Source organism: Stenella coeruleoalba (assembly GCF_951394435.1).
Source record: "Stenella coeruleoalba genome assembly, chromosome: X".
Classification (NCBI taxonomy): domain Eukaryota; kingdom Metazoa; phylum Chordata; class Mammalia; order Artiodactyla; family Delphinidae; genus Stenella; species Stenella coeruleoalba.
In genome coordinates, this window is record NC_137152.1 from 2,490,755 (window position 1) to 2,508,688 (window position 17,934).

Here is a 17,934-nt window from a genome sequence, read left to right on the forward strand (position 1 = left end):
TGTTTCCTTATTAATTTTCTGTCTGGATGATCTGTCCATTGGTGTAAGTGAGGTGTTAACGTCCCCCACTATTATTGTGTTACTGTCGATTTCCTCTTTTATAGCTGTTAGCATTTGCCTTATGTATTGAGGTGCTCCTATGTTGGGTACATAAATATTTACAATTGTTATATCTTCTTCGTGGATTGACACCTTGATCATTATGTAGTGTCCTTCCTTGTCTCTTGTAACATTCTTTATTTTAAGGTCTATTTTATCTGATATGAGTGTTGCTCCTCCAGCTTTCTTTTGATTTCCATTTGCGTGGAATATCTTTTTCCATCCCCTCACTTTCAGTGTGTATGTGTCCCTAGGTCTGAAGTGTGTCTCTTGTAGACAGCATATATACGGGTCCTGTTTTTTTAGCCATTCAGCCAGTCTATGTCTTTTGGTTGGAGCATTTAATCCATTCACATTTAAGGTAATTATCTATATGTATGTTCCTGTTACCATTTTCTTAATTGTTTTGGATTTGTTTTTTTAGGTCTTTTTCTTCTCTTGTGTTTCCCACTTAGAGAAGTTCCATTAGCATTTGCTGTAGAATTGGTTTGGTGATGCTGAATTCTCTTAGCTTTTGCTTGTCTGTAAAGCTTCTGATTTCTCCTTTGAATCTGAATGAGATCCTTGCCGGATAGAGTAATCTTGGTTGTAGGTTTTTCCCTTTTATCACTTTAAATATATCACGCTACTCCCTTCTGGCTTGTAGAGTTTCTGCTGAAAAATCAGCTGTTAACCTTATGGGAGTTCGCTTGTATGTTGTCGTTTTTCCCTTGTCGCTTTTAATAATTTTTCTTTGTCTTTAATTTTTGTCAGTTAGATTACTATGTGTCTCGGCATGTTTCTCCTTGGGTTTATCCTGCCTGGGACTCGCTGCACTTCCTGGACTTGGATGGCTATTTTCTTTCCCATGTTAGGGAAGTTTTTTACTATAATCTCTTCAAATATTTTCTTGGGTCCTTTCTCTCTCTCTTCTCCTTCTGGGACCCCTATAATGCGAATGTTGATGTGTTTAATGCTGTTCCAGAGGTCTCTTAGGCTGTCTTCATTTATTTTCTTCATTTTGTTCCATGGCAGTGAATTCCACCCTTCTGTCTTCCAGATCACTTATCCGTTCTTCTGCCTCGGTTATTCTGCTATTGATTCCTTCTAGTGTAGTTTTCATTTCAGTTACTGTATTGTTCATCTCTGTTTCTTCTTTCATTTTTCTAGGCCTTTGTTAAACATTGCTTGCATCTTCTCAATCTTTGCCTCCATTCTTTTTCCGTGGTCCTGGATCATCTTCACTATCATTATTGTGAATTCTTTTTCTGGCAGGTTGCCTATCTCCACTTCATTTAGTTATTTTTCTGGGGTTTTATTTTGTTCCTTCATCTGGTACATGATCCTCTGCCTTTCATTTTGTCTGTGTTTCTGTGAATGTGGTTTTTGTTCCACAGGCTGCAGGACTGTAGTTCTTCTTGCTTCTGCTGTCTGCCCTCTGGTGGATGAGGCTATCTAAGAGGCTTGGGCAAGCTTCCTGATGGGAGACACTGGTGATGGTGGGTAGAGCTGGGTATTGCTCTGGTGGGCAGAGCTCAGTAAAACTTTAATCTGCTTATCTGCCGGTGGGTGGGGCTGCGTTCCCTCCCTGATGGTTGTTTGGCTTGAGGTGACCCAACACTGGAGCCTAACTGGCTCTTTGGTGGGGCTGATGGTGGGCTCTGGGCGGGTCACGCCAAGGAGTACTTCCCAGAACTTCTGCTGCCAGTGTCCTTGTCCCCATGGTGAGCCACAGCCTCCACCCCCGCCTCTGCAGGAGACCCTCCAACACTAGCAGGTAGGTCTGGTTCAGTCTCCTATGGGGTCACTGCTCCTTCCCCTGGGTCCCAATGCGCACACTACCTTGTGTGTGCCCTCCAAGAGTGGAGTCTCTGTTTCCCCCAGTCCTGTCAAAGTCCTACAGTCAATTCCCACTAGCCTTCAAAGTCTGATTCTCTAGGAATTCCTCCTCCCGTTGCTGGACCCCCAGGTTGGGAAGCCTGACGTGGGGCTCAGGACCTTCACGCCAGTGGGTGGACTTCTGTGGTGTAAGTTCTCCAGTGTGTGAGTCACCCACCCAGAAGTTATAGGATTTGACTTTATTGTGATTGCGCCCCTCCTACTGTCTCACTGTGGTTTCTCCTTTGTCCTTGGATGTGGGGTATCTTTTCTGGTGAGTTCCGGTGTCTTCCTGTCGACGATTGTTCAGCAGCTAGTTGTGATTCTGGTGTTCTCACAAGAGGGCGTGAGCGCATGTCCTTCTACTCGGCCATCTCGAACCAATCTCTTGAGCTTCACTGACTTCTAGCGGTCTGATTTTTCTGGAACAGGTCATGGATGTTCCTACTGAGACCCAGATTTCCCACGGTTCTGCAAGCCGGAAGTCCTAGATCAAGATTTTGGCAGGGTTGGTTTCTTCTGAGGCGTCTCTTTTGGTTTGCCTCGTGCCATTTCTTGATGACCTGTCCTAGTATTTCTCCTATTTGTTTTCATGCTAATGGAAACTTTCCTGAATAATCACTTTCACAATTCAGAAACCATGTATGGGAGGAGGTAAGGTAAAAATTCTGGATTCTTATATTTTAAAAAAAGTATTTATTTTGCCTTCATCCTTGAACGTTCGGCTTCTTACAAAATTTCTGGGTTAAAAATATTTTTTCCCCCTCTCCACCTGATTGAAGACTTTGATTCCTAGCTTCATAGCTTCTAGCTAGTCTTCTAGGTACCAGTGTTGCTGAGGAGAAGTATGATGTCAACCTGATTTTCATAAATTCTTAGATCTTTTCTTTCTAGAAGTTTTTACAACTTTTAATCCAGGGAAGTGGGACTTTTGTTTTCCTGTGACTGAACATTTCTTGGAACACTTATTTTTACATTTCAAACATTTCTATAATTCTGGGGGAAATTATTTTATCTATATGTACATAATAAATATGCTTTTATAGACATGTTTATATGTTTATATACATATATATTAGACTTATTGTATATGTCCTAGGCTACTAACACATACACACACACACACACACACACCCCTCACCCTCCTACTGTTTATAAGAACATTTTCTTGTTTTCTATCTGGACAGTTCTCTCTCTCTCTGAGGAGGGGGAAAGGGAGTTATGTCTTCTTAATCTTATACCTTTTCCTATAAGTGCATGTGTGAGTCTAATTTTATTTTATAAGTGTCAGACAGCAAGTTGCAAACATAATCTTCATTTATTCCTAAATACTTCTGTATGTATTTTAAAAAATATGGACATTCTCTTATATATCATCAGTACAGTGATCAAAATCAGGACATTAACAGTGCTTCAAGACTATTATGTAACCTACAGACCTTATACAAATTTTGCCACCTGCCCCACTAATGGTTCCCCTTTGGGAAGAACAAAAACAAAAGATCATATATTTTCTCCTGCAGGATTACAGTCCAGGGTCCCACTTCATTTTTAGTTGTCATGAGTCTTTTATCTCCTTTGGTCTGTCATGATTGCTGAGTTTTGTCTCTTGTGATGCTAGCTGATGTATTTATTTTGAGAATGCCCCTTGGTTTGGATTTGCTGGGTGGTTTTTAGTTTTTTCTTCTCAATGTAAAGAAACATCTTTAAATATTGGCGTATTCAGCCCTGAAGGTATGATGTGTGTTGTAAATATTTTCTCTATTTTTCTCAATTGCCTTTGACTTAAAGTGTTTTCCTGCCATTGAAAAAAATGTTTTTAATGTAGTCAGCCTTTTAAAAAATATGTGTAATGCATCTGGACTTTGAATCAGAATTGTGAAAAGGAATTCACGCAAGCTATTTTTTAGTACTAGTATTTTTATTTAACATGCAGTTTTCCCATTTGGAGTTTATTCTTCCCTTGGATGTGAAGTACATATCTGATGTGATTTTTTTTTTTTTTTTTGCAAGTGTCTAGCAGTTACCCCGACACTATTTAGTAAGAAGTAAACCTGTATCCAGTAATTTGAGATGACATCTTTTTTTTTCACACACACACACTGTATTTTATTTTTACAAGAGATAAATAAACTGACACCAAGCATTGGAAACGGATGGCCACAACAAAAGCAACAATGACTGCAGTTACCAAACATGAAGCACACTCACACTACGTCATAATAGTGACATTTAGTCCAGCAATCCTTCACTGTAACAGCTCCTTTACTTTGCAGTGTAAATTGATTTGTATATTTTTTGCCTCTGAGTCCTTGTGGGATTTTTTTTTTTTATTCAAACAGAAAGTCACAAAAATTATAATCATCCTCATCAGTTCACTCAGTCCCACGTAATTAATTTTTTTTTTCATCTTGATCTTTTGTTAGCACTTTTATGAATTCGTCAGTTTTCCGTTAGAGTTCTGAAAATGCTTATTCATTCAGTTCAGCAGTATGGTCAGTTACTGGAAACCTGAACTTGTCACAGTCTTTTCCATGAATTCCTTGAAATGAAACCCTTTTATAGGAACATTTTTGCAAGAGCATCAGAGTACACCCAGAACTGTCTGTAAATGACAAAGACTTAAAAATGACCACGGTTCAAGATTTGAGGAAAGTTCATAATAATGCAATTGACAAGGAAATTTAGTTATTTCTGAGATATACATTTTAAAGTAATAACTAGAATTATGACTTATAACATTATACCAGAACACATAAGATTTTAAGAAATTTCATGTAATGTCTGGAACATTTCTATTAACATATTTCCATACAAATAAGCCAAAGAAAGTTTCGTATTAGTTGATTTTGTTTGTTTGTTTGTTTCTTTTATACTGCAGGCTCTTATTAGTCATCAATTTTATACACATCAGTGTATACATGTCAATCCCAATCGCCCAATTCAGCACACCACCATCCCCACCCCACCGTGGTTTCCCCCCCTTGGTGTCCACACGTTTGTTCTCTACATCTGTGTCTCAACTTCTGCCCTGCAAACCGGTTCATCTGTACCATTTTTCTAGGTTCCACATACATGTGTTAATATACAATATTTGTTTTTCTCTTTCTGACTTACTTCACTCTGTATGACAGTCTCTAGATCCATCCATGTCTCAACAAACGACTCAATTTCGTTCCTTTTTATGGCTGAGTAATATTCCATTCTATATATATACCACAACTTCTTTTTTTTTTTTTTTAACATCTTTATTGGGGTATAATTGCTTTACAACAGTGTGTTAGTTTCTGCTTTTTAACAAAGTGAATCAGTTATACATATACATATGTTCCCATATCTCTTCCCTCTTGTGTCTCCCTCCCTCCCACCCTCCCTATCCCACCCCTCCAGGCTGGCACAAAGCACCGAGCCAATATCCCTGTGCCATGTGGCTGCTTCCCACTAGCTATCCACCTTACTACGTTTGTTAGTGTGTATATGTCCATGACTCTCTCTCGCCCCGTATACCACAACTTCTTTATCCATTCGTCTGTCAATGGACACTTAGGTTGCTTCCATGACCTGGCTATTGTAAATAGTGCTGCAGTGAACATTGGGGTGCGTGTGTCTGGGTATATGCCCAGTAGTGGGATTGCTGCATCATATGGTAATTCTACTTTTAGTTTTTTAAGGAACCTCCATACTGTTCTCCATAGTGGCTGTATCAGTTTACATTCCCACCAACAGGAGGGTTTGCTTTTCTCCGCACCCTCTCCAGCATTTGTTGTTTGTAGATTTTCTGATGATGCCCATTCTAACTGTTGTGAGGTGATACCTCATTGTAGTTGTGATTTGCATTTCTCTAATAATTAGTGATGTTGAGCAGCTTTTCATGTGCTTCTTGACCATCTGTATGTCTTCTTTGAGAAATGTCTATTTAGGTCGTCTGCCCATTTTTGGATTGGGTTGTTTGTTTCTTTAATATTGAGCTGCATGAACTGTTTATATATTTTGGAGATTGATCCTTTGTCCGTTGATTCATTTGCAAATATTTTCTCCGAATCTGAGGGTTGTCTTTTTGTCTTGTTTATGGTTTCCTTTGCTGTGCAAAAGCTTTGCAGTTTCATTAGGTCCCATTTGTTTATTTTTGTTTTTATTTCCATTACTCTAGGAGGTGGATCAAAAAAGAACTTGCTGTGATTTATGTCAAAGAGTGTTGTTCCTATGTTTTTCTCTAAGAGTTTTATAGAGTCTGGTCTTACATTTAGGTCTTTAATCCATTTTGAGTTTATTTTTGTGTATGGTGTTAGGGAGTGTTCTAATTTCATTCCTTTACATGTAGCTGTCCAGTTTCCCCAGCACCACTTATTGAAGAGACTGTCTTTTCTCCATTGTATATCCTTGCCTCCTTTGTCATAGATTAGTTGACCATAGGTGCATGGGTTTACCTCTGGGCTTTCTATCTTGTTCCATTGATCTATAGTTCTGTTTTTGTGCCAGTACCATATTGTCTTCATTACTGTAGCTTTGTAGTATAGTCTGAAGTCAGAGAACCTGATTCCTCCAGCTCCGTTTTTCATTCTCAAGATTGCTTTGGCTATTCGGGGTCTTTTGTGTCTCCATACAAATTTTAAGGTGATTTGTTCTAGTTCAGTAAAAGATGCCGTTGGTAATTTGATAGGGATTGCATTGGATCTGTAGATGGCTTTGGGTAGTATAGTCATGTTCACAGTATTGATTCTTCCAATCCAAAACATGGTATATCTCTCCATCTGTTGGTGTCATGTTTAATTTCTTTCATCAGTGTCTTATAGTTTTCTGCATACAGGTCTTTTGTCTCCCTAGGTAGGTTTGTTCCTAGGTATTTTATTCTTTTTGTTGCAGTGGTAAATGGGAGTGTTTCCTTAATTTCTCTTTCAGATTTTTCATCATTAGTGTATAGGAATGCAAGAGATTTCTGTGCATTAATTTTGTATCTTACAACTTTACCACATTCATGGATTAGCTCTAGTAGTTTTCTGGTGGCATTTTTAGGATTCTCTATGTATAGTATCAGAGATGACATCTTTTTAACGTACATCCCCATATGGATTTGGGTCTAGTTGTGAAGTTTCTCTTGTACTCTACTTATTTATCTATTAGAAACAAAGCCACATCACTTTTATGTATTTGTTTCTTTTTGGCTACACCGTGCTGCTTGCGGGATCTTGTTTGCCTGACCAGTGATGGAAACCCTGCCCCCTGCAGTGGAACCTTGGAGTCCTAACCATTGGACCATCAGGGAAGTCCCAAAACATACTTATCTCTTTTTTTTTTAACCACTTTTAACAATAGAGACACTGTATTAATTTTTAAATGTCTGATAAGGTTATTCCTCTCTCAAAGCTGATTTTTTTCAGTGTATTTCTAGTTATTTTTACCCATTTTTCCATATACATGTTAATATCATCTTCCCAAGGTCCATAAATGTAGTTTGTAGATAGATAGATAGATAGACAGATAGATAGATACATATTTTTTTAGGTCGTGCCATGCAACATGTGGGATCTTTGTTCTGCAACCAGCGATCGAACCCATGCACCCTGCATTGGGAGCATGGAGTCTTAACCACGGGACCACCAGGGAAGTCTCTGTAGTTTGTATATATTTTTATAGGTTTGCATTGCATGTATGTATGACTGTAGGCAGAATCGACATCTGGAGATGGTTCCTGTTCCTCTTGCATCCAGTATCTCACTTTTAAAGAACTGGGCCCTTGGCCTTTGGTGAGCATTCTATTCAGGTGTGTTAGGTGCTGGTTTCTTTCTGTACCCCACAGTGAATCTTGGTTAGAAATCACCAGTAATGTTGCAGAAAGAGTAATCCCTCCATGATTGTAAGAACAGTCATGATTACCAGCTTACACAACCTGAACATCACTGTCTAAAATACTCTTTATACAAATATCGTATGATATCACTTATACATGGAATCTAAAATATCATGCAAGTGAAATTATCCACGAGACAGAAACAGACTCAGGACGTAGAACAGACTTGTGGTTGCCAAGGGGGAGGGGGGGAAATGGGGGAGGGAAGGATTGGGAGTTTGTGATTAGCAGATGTAAGCTATTATATATAGAAAGGATAAACAACAAGGTCTTACTGTAGAGCACGGGGAACTCCATTCAGCATCTTGTGATAAACCATCTTGGAAAAGAATATGAAAAAGAATGTATATATATGGATAACTGAATCACTTTGCTGTGCACCAGAAACTAACACAACATTGTAAATCAAGTATATTTCAGTAACATAAATCTTTAAAACTAATATTTTAAAAAATAGTCTTTATACTGGTCAACTCAGAGAAATGTAAGAGATGTCAAGTTTATTCTTTTATCCATATATCATATTCCACATATTTTCCCTCTGCTATTATCCTTTTTTTTTTCTTTTGCCAGAAAAAGTTAATAGTTTTAGAATTCATTCCAGAGAAGCCTTTACTTAATCATCCACGTTAGCTGGACTAATTAGACCTTTTCCTGCTAGAAGCTCCCAGACCCCTTAGCAGAATTACCTTCAAGAGTTACTTGTGATGTGGCATTAGCATTCCACAGCTGTTGTGTAATTCTGCTGAACTCCTGAGACTTTGTGGCTACCATCCCTTTTATCTGACTTCCACTTTCTTTCAATAAAGAAACAGAAGTAGTATTTTCTTTGAGATGTCTAAACCTATCCAAATTGAGAACATCTGAATGACACAGTTGTGAGATTAATAAAAACCCAGGGCTGTGTTATCCAAAGGCTGCCAGACATATTTATCTTCAGAGACCGTTATTCTACACAAAACTCCAGCAGTGACTCTCATAACTTCCAAGCATATGGGCTGGGTTCATTAATATGCTAAATTCTTAACATCATTCATAGATGCTCTTCTGATCAGAAGGTAAGAGGCATAATTAAATAGCACAGAAAGAGCCTTTCTTGTCCAAGGAGTCATTAAGCCAGCAGGTCTTTCTCTAATTTTTCTGTAGCATCCATTTTGTATATTAATGAAAACCATTATTTTAAAATATTTAACAGGTCACGAAGAGAATGATCAAAGAATTGAGATAATTTAGCCTGAAGAAAGAAAGCCTGAGGACTGATTGAACTTTTAAAAGATCATGCAGAGAACAGCCACTTCCAAATTCTTTAAAGATGCTGAAATTGGAAACCAGGTAAGATTTATGGTGAAAGTTGTACATTTTAGAAATATTTTAATAGAGTGTGCTGTGTTTCTTTTTTAAGGTGTGCTTGCGTGGTGGTCATTGTATCTTCCCGTTAGATGGCTCTAAAGCCTTCATCTCTTCAGTATTTTGTTCATTCGCACAGTCAGTCCAAAAACATTTTAAGCAGTGCCTTTTGTCACACTGCCAGTTTTAGCAAATAACAGTGCCATAAGGATCCCAGTTAAATTTGCTTTTCAGATACACAGTGCATTTTTCTTTTAACAGTAAGTATCAAGTTTTTATTTCATAAAAAGATACAGATTCAGGTTATTTGCAATTTGGGTTTCCCACAAACCGTGACGTGTTTTGATGTAAATTTTTTTGTTGCTTTTGTACTGTGTGAGAAAAATCATAGAAAAAAGAGCAAAAGTGTGTTTCTTTCCCAAATTAGAACATTTAGAAGTTTCTTATGTCAAGTATAGAAGAGCATACATTTTTTTTTTTCAGTAAATACAGTCGATAAACATTTTAACTTCACATCATAAAGTATGAAGGAAGAGAACCAGAGGGATAGAAAAAGAATTGGGGAGGTGGATTCAAATTTAAGAAATGTTGCTTATATCTACAGAGCATATGTTTAATATGAGTGTCCACACAGACGTAGAGAACAGACATGTGGTTGCCAAGGGGGAGGGGCTTGGGGGAGGGAGGGATTGAGAGTTTGGGCTTAGCAGATGCAAACTATTAATATTATATGTAGAATGGATAAACAACAAGGTCCTACTGTAGAGCACAGGGAACTATGTCCACTCTCCTGGGATAAACCCTAATGGAAAAGAATATTAAGAAAAGAAAGTCTTTATGTGTAAAACGGAGTCATTTTGCTGTACAGCGGAGATTGGCACAATATTGTAAATCAACTGTACTTCAATAAAAAATAACAATAATAAAAGAAAGAGTGTCCATGCAATATGGGGGAATTTTTTTTTCCCCTAAAAAAAACACATTATCTAAGATTCAGATGTAACTGGGCATCCTGTGTTGTATCTGGCAACTCTTGATTTATGTCTGCAGAATGCCGTATCGCTGAACCATAATCCCCTGTTCGGTAATGTTCTGGTCTGCAAGAGTGGGTGCAGACACATTCTCATCAACGCAACCATGTTTTCAAGCAAATGATATGCAAAACCTGAGTATATTGAACAGACTGACATCCAGCACTGGTTTGCCGTATTGGATAGAGAAGTGTTTATCATGGTGCTGGACTCACCACCAGTGAAGCTGCCTTCTCTCTCCTCCCAATATGGAAGGGTCTGAAGCCCCTCCTTACCGACCCTTGGGAACTTGTGTTTCTGTGTCTAGTGGTAGCAGGCATTGCCATTTTAAAAGACACTCATAAAAAAAAGAAAAGACTCTTTGGGGATGGTTGGGCTAACTCAAAATACATTAAGACAAGTTAACTCTAAATGCAAAACCCCCAGACGCTGTTCTTCTGTAGGGTATGATTGTGAAGGTTGCCAGAAACATGGAGATAGAAAAGAAAGAATATATATTTTCTGTGTGCGTTAAATACCTTCTCGGATAAGGGAGCGTGAGATCTGCAGGGGAAAGAAATTCGATGCAACATTTATGAAGGGCCTGCAGCTGAATTATGCGAGAGGCTGTCACGGATAAAATGATGAATAAAAGTAGTCGCTGTTCCCTAGAATTCATTATCAGGTAGGGAGAACGACACGAGCATAAACAGCTCTATTATAAGGCATATTGAGATAAATGGTGTTCATTTTGCAGGCTTCAAAGACAACAGGTAGAACACATCTTGCGTAACTGCCGCTTGCAATTAAAAAGAAAAAAACCCAAATCATCTTCATTAGACATGAATAATCCTCTCAACATGGGTGATAAGGGAGCGTTTCCTAATTCTTTCTATGTATAGAGTCCTTCAGACAGAGTAGGATAGTGAAGGAAACAAGGAAAGCGTGACTTCTCTCCTGGGAAGGAGGAAAAGAAACGATACAGTTCATGAAATAACAGCATTTCAGCTTTGCTTTGAAGACACCGAGAATGCTGATGACCGAAGATGAGGAAAGATGTTCCAAGAAGGGGGAACATCATTGGCAATTATTTGCTGTTCATTGAGTTTGAAAATTAGGTAATCAGGAAGCTTAGCAGATGTGGTTTCTACGCCTTTACCGCGTGAAATACAGATCATGTCGGGAGTAAACAGCCACAAAGGGGAGCGAAATTGACCAGTACAAGGTGAAGCCAGTGGCTGAGAGACAATGATGATGACTATTATTGTTATTATCATATTTGGGGGGCAAACATCAAGGACCTCCACTCTTATCACAATAAAGGCAGAATGTTCTGCCTCATTTTTAATATATCTGATTTATGGTGCATATTTAATACGAGATCCCAGGGATATGATGACAGGTGCCTACAGTATCTGAACAATATCTTTCTTTTTTTAAATTGGAGTGTTGTTGCTTTACAGTGTTGTGTTAGTTTCTGCTGTACCAAGAAGTGAATGAGCTATACGTATACATATATCCCCTCTAATCTTTGAAACTAGGTGTCTTACAGGCTATGTTCACCTGGTATGGAGAGCCGACCATAAATTGTTATCAAGCTTCAGAAACATTCACACCCCTCTTTCATTTGAACACGCCCGCCTGGGAAAAAAAAAAGTGGTTTTTAACTGATTTTTGAAATTATTTTTCGTATTTAATGGAAGATGGATGTTAACCTTTCCACTCGTGTTTAGACATGTGGAATGTGAGGGTTGGAATGTTGCCAACCAAAGGTCGTACAGTTATTGGTATATATTGGAATATTAGTATATGCTTTTTGATTTCAGACACACGCATACACATTATAGACAGGGACAGATAACATATATCTGTGTGTATGTCTGTATATGCAGATAGAGAAACACGCATGCATACTGTATGTCTTTGAGAAGTAAACATATGTACATACATATACTCATAGATGTATATTTGTGTCTATATATACTTGCTGTATATTTGAATAAATGGAAGAATTATATAAAATACCTATTTTTTGTGGAAGTAAGAATAATACAGGGGGGGCTTCTCTGGTGGTGCAGCGGTTGAGAGTCCACCTGCCGATGCAGGGGACGTGGGTGCGTGCCCCGGTCCGGGAAGATCCCACATGCCGCAGAGCGGCTGGGCCCGTGAGCCATGGCCGCTGAGCCAGCGTGTCCGGAGCCTGTGCTCCGCAACGGGAGAGGCCACAACAGCGAGAGGCCCGCGTACCGCAAAAAAAAAAAAAAAAAAAAAAAAAAGAATAATACAGGGAATTTATCTACTTTCCCCGTAAAAAAACAAGGAAATAACTAGCTGCAAAAGGGCATCTCTAGCGGCAAGGAACTCTGCTCGGTATTCTATAACCTAAATGGGAAAAGAATTTGAAAAAGAATAGATACATGTCTACGTATAACTGAATCACTGTGCTGTGCACCTGAAACTAACACAACACTGTTAACTCTGCTCCAATATAAAATTTTTAAAAAATTGTTTAAAAAAGCATCTCATGTCCTTGTAAAGATATGCAAGTAAATTCTTTAAAAAATATTTTGCCTAAGACAGTGTTCAACGTTAGCCAAACAAAAGAAAGACAAAGCTGCATAGCCTGCAAAGACTGGGGAGGATAACTGAGACGAATTGATGTATTTTTAGTGAAACTACACCATGCCCCGTTCCCCTAAATGCTAGTCATAATGCGTGTCACATTTTACAAGCCCGAAAACCTCACTTACGTTTTGGAGACACAATTACTTTTGGACAAAGAGCGTTGCTGAATACAGAATGTTCTTTTCTTTCTGCCGAGCAGAATATAAAGTGATCGCACGCTCTCCAGCCCTGCTGCGTCCGATGTAGTCCATTAACAAAGGACCCCTTTGCGATGCATTATATCCTCCTGCTTCTTAAGCGTTCCTGCTGGAAAGATTTGGGCTGAGATAGCCACGCTCTAGTTTGCACCTGACAACTTCACATTTCACATGGGTTTTTATGGAATTTGAGGGAATTAATCAATCCTTAAAAACTCAGCCGAAAGCATTCCATCAGAAAAATTGCTAATATCACTCCCCCTTCCCGTTCACGCATCTTACTTTAAAGCACGTTTAAAGAGCATTAGTTGAAACATAAGGGAAAGACATAATGGGAAATGTCATGAGATAGCCCTAGAAAATACCTCCAGACCAAGATGCACATTATGAATGACAGGATAGTAAACATAAACTACCAAGGATGAAAACAGCAAAAATTTTAGAATCAGTCGTCACTGCTAAAATTCACTGAATGTGGAATATATGACAGAGAGATTGACGAACAGCTTAAGGTGACTTTTACATGGGTTTCCTGATTAGTAGGCAAAACAGTATTTATCAAAGTATAATTTTGAAAGTCGATTAAATGGAGTATGTTCCTAACAGTTAGGCAGTGAATTTCTGCTGGGACTGTGTGTTATTGCTTTCATGAGTATGTACCGTAACTGTGGAATTACTCCAGACTCAAGGTCTTGAAATCACGCCAGGGAGCATTAAAGAACCATAGAGTTAAAAATCTTTAGGCCAAAGATTTATTCAAACATTCTGAATATTGATTTTCTTGGTCACTTTCAATGGCTCTTTTTTTTTTTTTTTTTTTTTTTGCGGTACGAGGGCCTCTCACTGTTGTGGCCTCTCCCGTGTGGCGGAGCACAGGCTCCGGACGTGTGCAGGCTCAGCGGCCATGGCTCACGGGCCCAGCCACTCCGCGGCATGTGGGATCCTCCCGGATCGGGGCACGAACCCGCGTCCCCTGCATCGGCAGGCGGACTCTCAACCACTGTGCCACCAGGGAAGCCCAGTGGCACTTTTTTTTTAACATGATAAATGCATGTATTATATGTGTGTATTAAATATATTATAAATACATAGATATGTGCGTACATCCATACAGTGTTATATGAACTCAGTAGTCTGAATTCAACAGTTATACACACAGGCTCACACAGGGTGAGCTATATATCAATATATAGGAAATACTTATCTAATCAGATGCCCTCCATCGTTCTGCAGATCTAAATAATTAAATCTTGACTACTACAGATTTGATACGGCAAATCTGAAACACTCTCCTGCATTTTCCAGTATCTTTTCAAGTTGTGTCCTTGGTGTTCTTGATAAAACTTTGCCAGATAGTATTAGTTATCATAGAAACCCCGAAGCTGTGTGGGTCTCAGGCCAGGTTCTAGGGTCTTGTGTTTGTTTCTGTTTTTGTTTGTTTTGCTTTGAGGCATTCTCAACCCTCCTTTGAGGCGTCTGTGAGGTAGACCAGATACTTCCCTGAGCTCTAGGCATCAATCCTACTGTGTCGTTCTGAGGCTCTACAGCTGGCAGAGGAATGGTCCCACGTGGCCAGTCCAGTATTTCTTTCAAGGGATGGCTTGACATTGGGTTCCTCTGTTTGAGAAAAACGGTGAAGCTAGAAAATTGTTCATCAGTTAAATCTTTGTACATAAAGTATGTTCAGCGTATTCCGTGGTCAATGAAGAGCCCTCACCAAGAGGTTCTTTTTTTTTTTTTTTAACATCTTTATTGGGGTATAATTGCTTTACAATGGTGTGTTAGTTTCTGCTTTATAACAAAGTGAATCAGTCATACATAAACATATGTTCCCATATGTCTTCCCTCTTGCGAACCAATAGGTTCTTGAAATGGTTGCAGGTAATAGGCTATGAAGGTTAAGGGAATTTGGGGTGGCTTATTTATTATTTTTTTAATTTAATTTTTTTTTTGTCGAGGTACAGTTGATTTCCAATGCTGTGTCAGTCTCTGCTGTACAGCAAAGTGACTCAGTTACACGCCTATAGACATTCTTTTTTTTATATATTCTTTTCCACGATGGTTTATTACAGGATACTGAATGTAGTTCCCTGTGCTCTACCATAGGACCTTGTTGTGTATCCATCCTATATATAATAGTTTGCATCTGCTCACCCCAGCCTCCCACTCCTTCCCTCCCCCATCCCCCTTGGCAACCACAGTTTCGTTCTGTCTGTGAGTCTGTTTGTGTTTTGCAGGTCAGTTCATTTGTGTCATATTTTAGATTCCACATGTAAGTGGGGTCATATGGTATTTGTCTCTCTTGGGGGGTTTACTTTTATTTGAACTGATACTTGGATGCTGTGTTGATAGTCCCTTAAATTATTCATCGCAGTACAGTATTTAGAGGAGACAGTGATTGGCAATCCACACGAGCTACAAGAAATCCAGCTACAAGAAACCACTTTAATAGGCTCAAGGAATACCGGGGTTGAGCAATGTGGTGCTTGTTTCTTACTGTGCCATTGAAACAGTGAACTGTTTTATTTATAACAGAAATAAATAATATATAAATATTAATAAATAAATAGATTTATTAATAAACACAATAAATTTAAATTATTATTTAAAATAAATTATTAATTATTAATAAATTTATTATTAATAATAAAATAAATTTATTAAATAAATAAATATAATAACAGAAACTGTGCCATTGAAAGAAAGCAAGTCATTTGGGGTCTGCTGACTGAGAAAGAGAGTTGGCTACAGGGTTGGCATAGGCAGTTGGTAAAATAACCTCCTCACTTACTTCCCTGGGGATGTGAATGTGAGGTTGTGACTTAACCAGAGAAGGAACGGAAAAAATCCAGAGATGTTTCCAGTGACTCAAGAGATTTTTTTTTTAAAATATTGCAGTGGAAAACTGTTTCGGCCCATTCTTTGTGGCCATTCCTTTTTTTTTTTTTTTTTAGTATTTATTTATTTATTTGTATTTTTAAAATTTTCGGCTGCATCTTAATTGCGGCACACGGGATCTTCGTTGTGGTGCGCGGGCTTTTCTCTAGTTGTGGCGTGTGGGTTTTCTCTCTCTAGTTGCGGCCCTCGGGGTCCAGAGCGCGTGGGCTCTGTAGTTTGTGGCACGCGGGCTTCTCTCTAGTTGACGTGCGCGGGCTTAGTTGCCCCGCGGCATGTGGGATCTGAGTTCCCCGACCAGGGATCAAACCACGCGTCCCCTGCATTGGAAGGTGGATTCTTTACCACTGGACCACCAGGGAAGTCCTGACTCATGAGATTTCGATCATTCTCAAGTGGCAGGGATGCTTGTGGGTTTGGCTGTTGCTGTTTGGGGTTCATCTGTGGAAAGAAAGTACGTAAGGAAGTGAGAAGCCCAAGGAAGGTTCCAAGGAAGATGCTGCCAACTGGTTTATTCGTCAATGAACCCAAGCCCTTCCTAGATGACTTCCTTCTTCTATAGAGTCAGGACATCCTGAACCCCCCGAGGATAAGTTTCTCCATGTGTCCCGTATGCCAACCAGCAGAAGCACATACATGGGATTTGGAAGGTGAACTTGAGCAAAGAAGAGACGCAAGAGGGTTAAGGGACCTTTAGACCTTGGGTTGAGGTGTTTGTTCCTTCTTGAGACCTGAGGCAACAGTCCTTCCTTGTATTCAAAAGTACGTTAATGAGAGTGACCCTAAGGGATGGGTATGCACTTCCTCTGGCTTAATCCTTTTGATGTAAACTTATTACTTGCTTCCTCTACCTTCTTAGATATTCAGAAAGATACTTATTACCATGGGAGAATCATTTTCTTTTTAAGTTAATCATGGGATAAAGCAGAACATGGATCTGTCCATTTCCAGCAGCTTCTCCAATACGTTGTATTGGAGCGTAACTCTGATGTTATTGGATCTGTAAAGATGTATCAACAGATCTGTTGCAGGAAGGGGGATCCCTTCCAGGGCCCGAGAGCAGGCTCTTGTCTAACACTAGGAAATGAATCGTCCGAGGAGAGACACACGTGCTGGCAAAGCAAGAGACTCTATTGGGACGGGGCTCCTGGGTGGAGAGCCGGAGGGTGAGGGGACCCAGGAGAACTGGCTCGCGGTCTCGGGTTTTATGGTGATGGGGTTAGTTTCCGGGTTGCCTCTGGCCAATCGTTCTGACTCAGGGTCCTTCCTGATGGTGCGCGTGTCGGTCAGCCAAGGTGGATCCCCGAGAAGGATTCCGGGAGGTTGGTAGGACCTATGGACTCCTCTCTCCTTTTGCCCTTTCCCAAATTCTTCCGGTTGGTGGTAGCTTGTCAATTCCGTGTTCCTTACCAGGACCTCCTGTTCTAAGAGAACTCATGCCAGTCGTTGCTATGGTGCCTGGCCAGGGTGGGCAGTTTTCGCTCAGTGCTGGAAACAGGGGGACCATGGTGAATAAAACTACAAGGAAAGTGCACAGGGAGAAAACTGCTTGAAGCCGAAGTGTTTCCGCTGAGACTCGCTGCTTAGTATGAAAGCCTGCATTGAAAAGCAAAGCATCAAAAGTGTGCAAATACACTGCAGTCCAAGGCAGTATTGAAAGATAAAAGGTTAGCCTCAGACACCCAGCCTGTGTGCAGTAGAAAAGATAAACAAAACAAGCTTCCACACAAAAAGCAAAGTGCCCTGCGGCTTTTTGTAAGCAAGAGAGATAAGCCCTTCTTCCCTTCTATATAGATAGCAAATGCCAGGAGCTTGTTTATAAGGACGGGAACAGGCAAGTCAAATAAACAATCCCTTGAACTTATTTACAAAACAAAGAGACAGACTTAGAGAACCAACTTCTGGTTACCTGGGGTTGGAGGGGGGGAGGGGACAGGGATAGATTGGGAGTTTGGGAGTGACATGTACACACTGCTCTATTAAACATGGAGAACCCACAAGGACCTCCTGTAGAGCACAGGGAACTCTGCTCACTATTCTGTAATAACCTAAACGG

General features: G+C 39.7%; 1 long non-coding RNA gene across 3 annotated transcripts in view; it reads left to right on the plus strand.

Annotated features, from left to right (window-relative positions):
* The window catches only part of LOC307179974, a 247,619-nt gene that overhangs the window by 153,710 nt on the left and 75,975 nt on the right, over nt 1–17,934 (plus strand). For all 3 annotated transcript variants that reach the window (XR_013825625.1, XR_013825626.1, XR_013825627.1), the window contains exon 3: nt 9,000–9,136. This is a non-coding gene — a long non-coding RNA (uncharacterized lncRNA). The remainder of the gene's footprint in view (nt 1–8,999; nt 9,137–17,934) is intronic.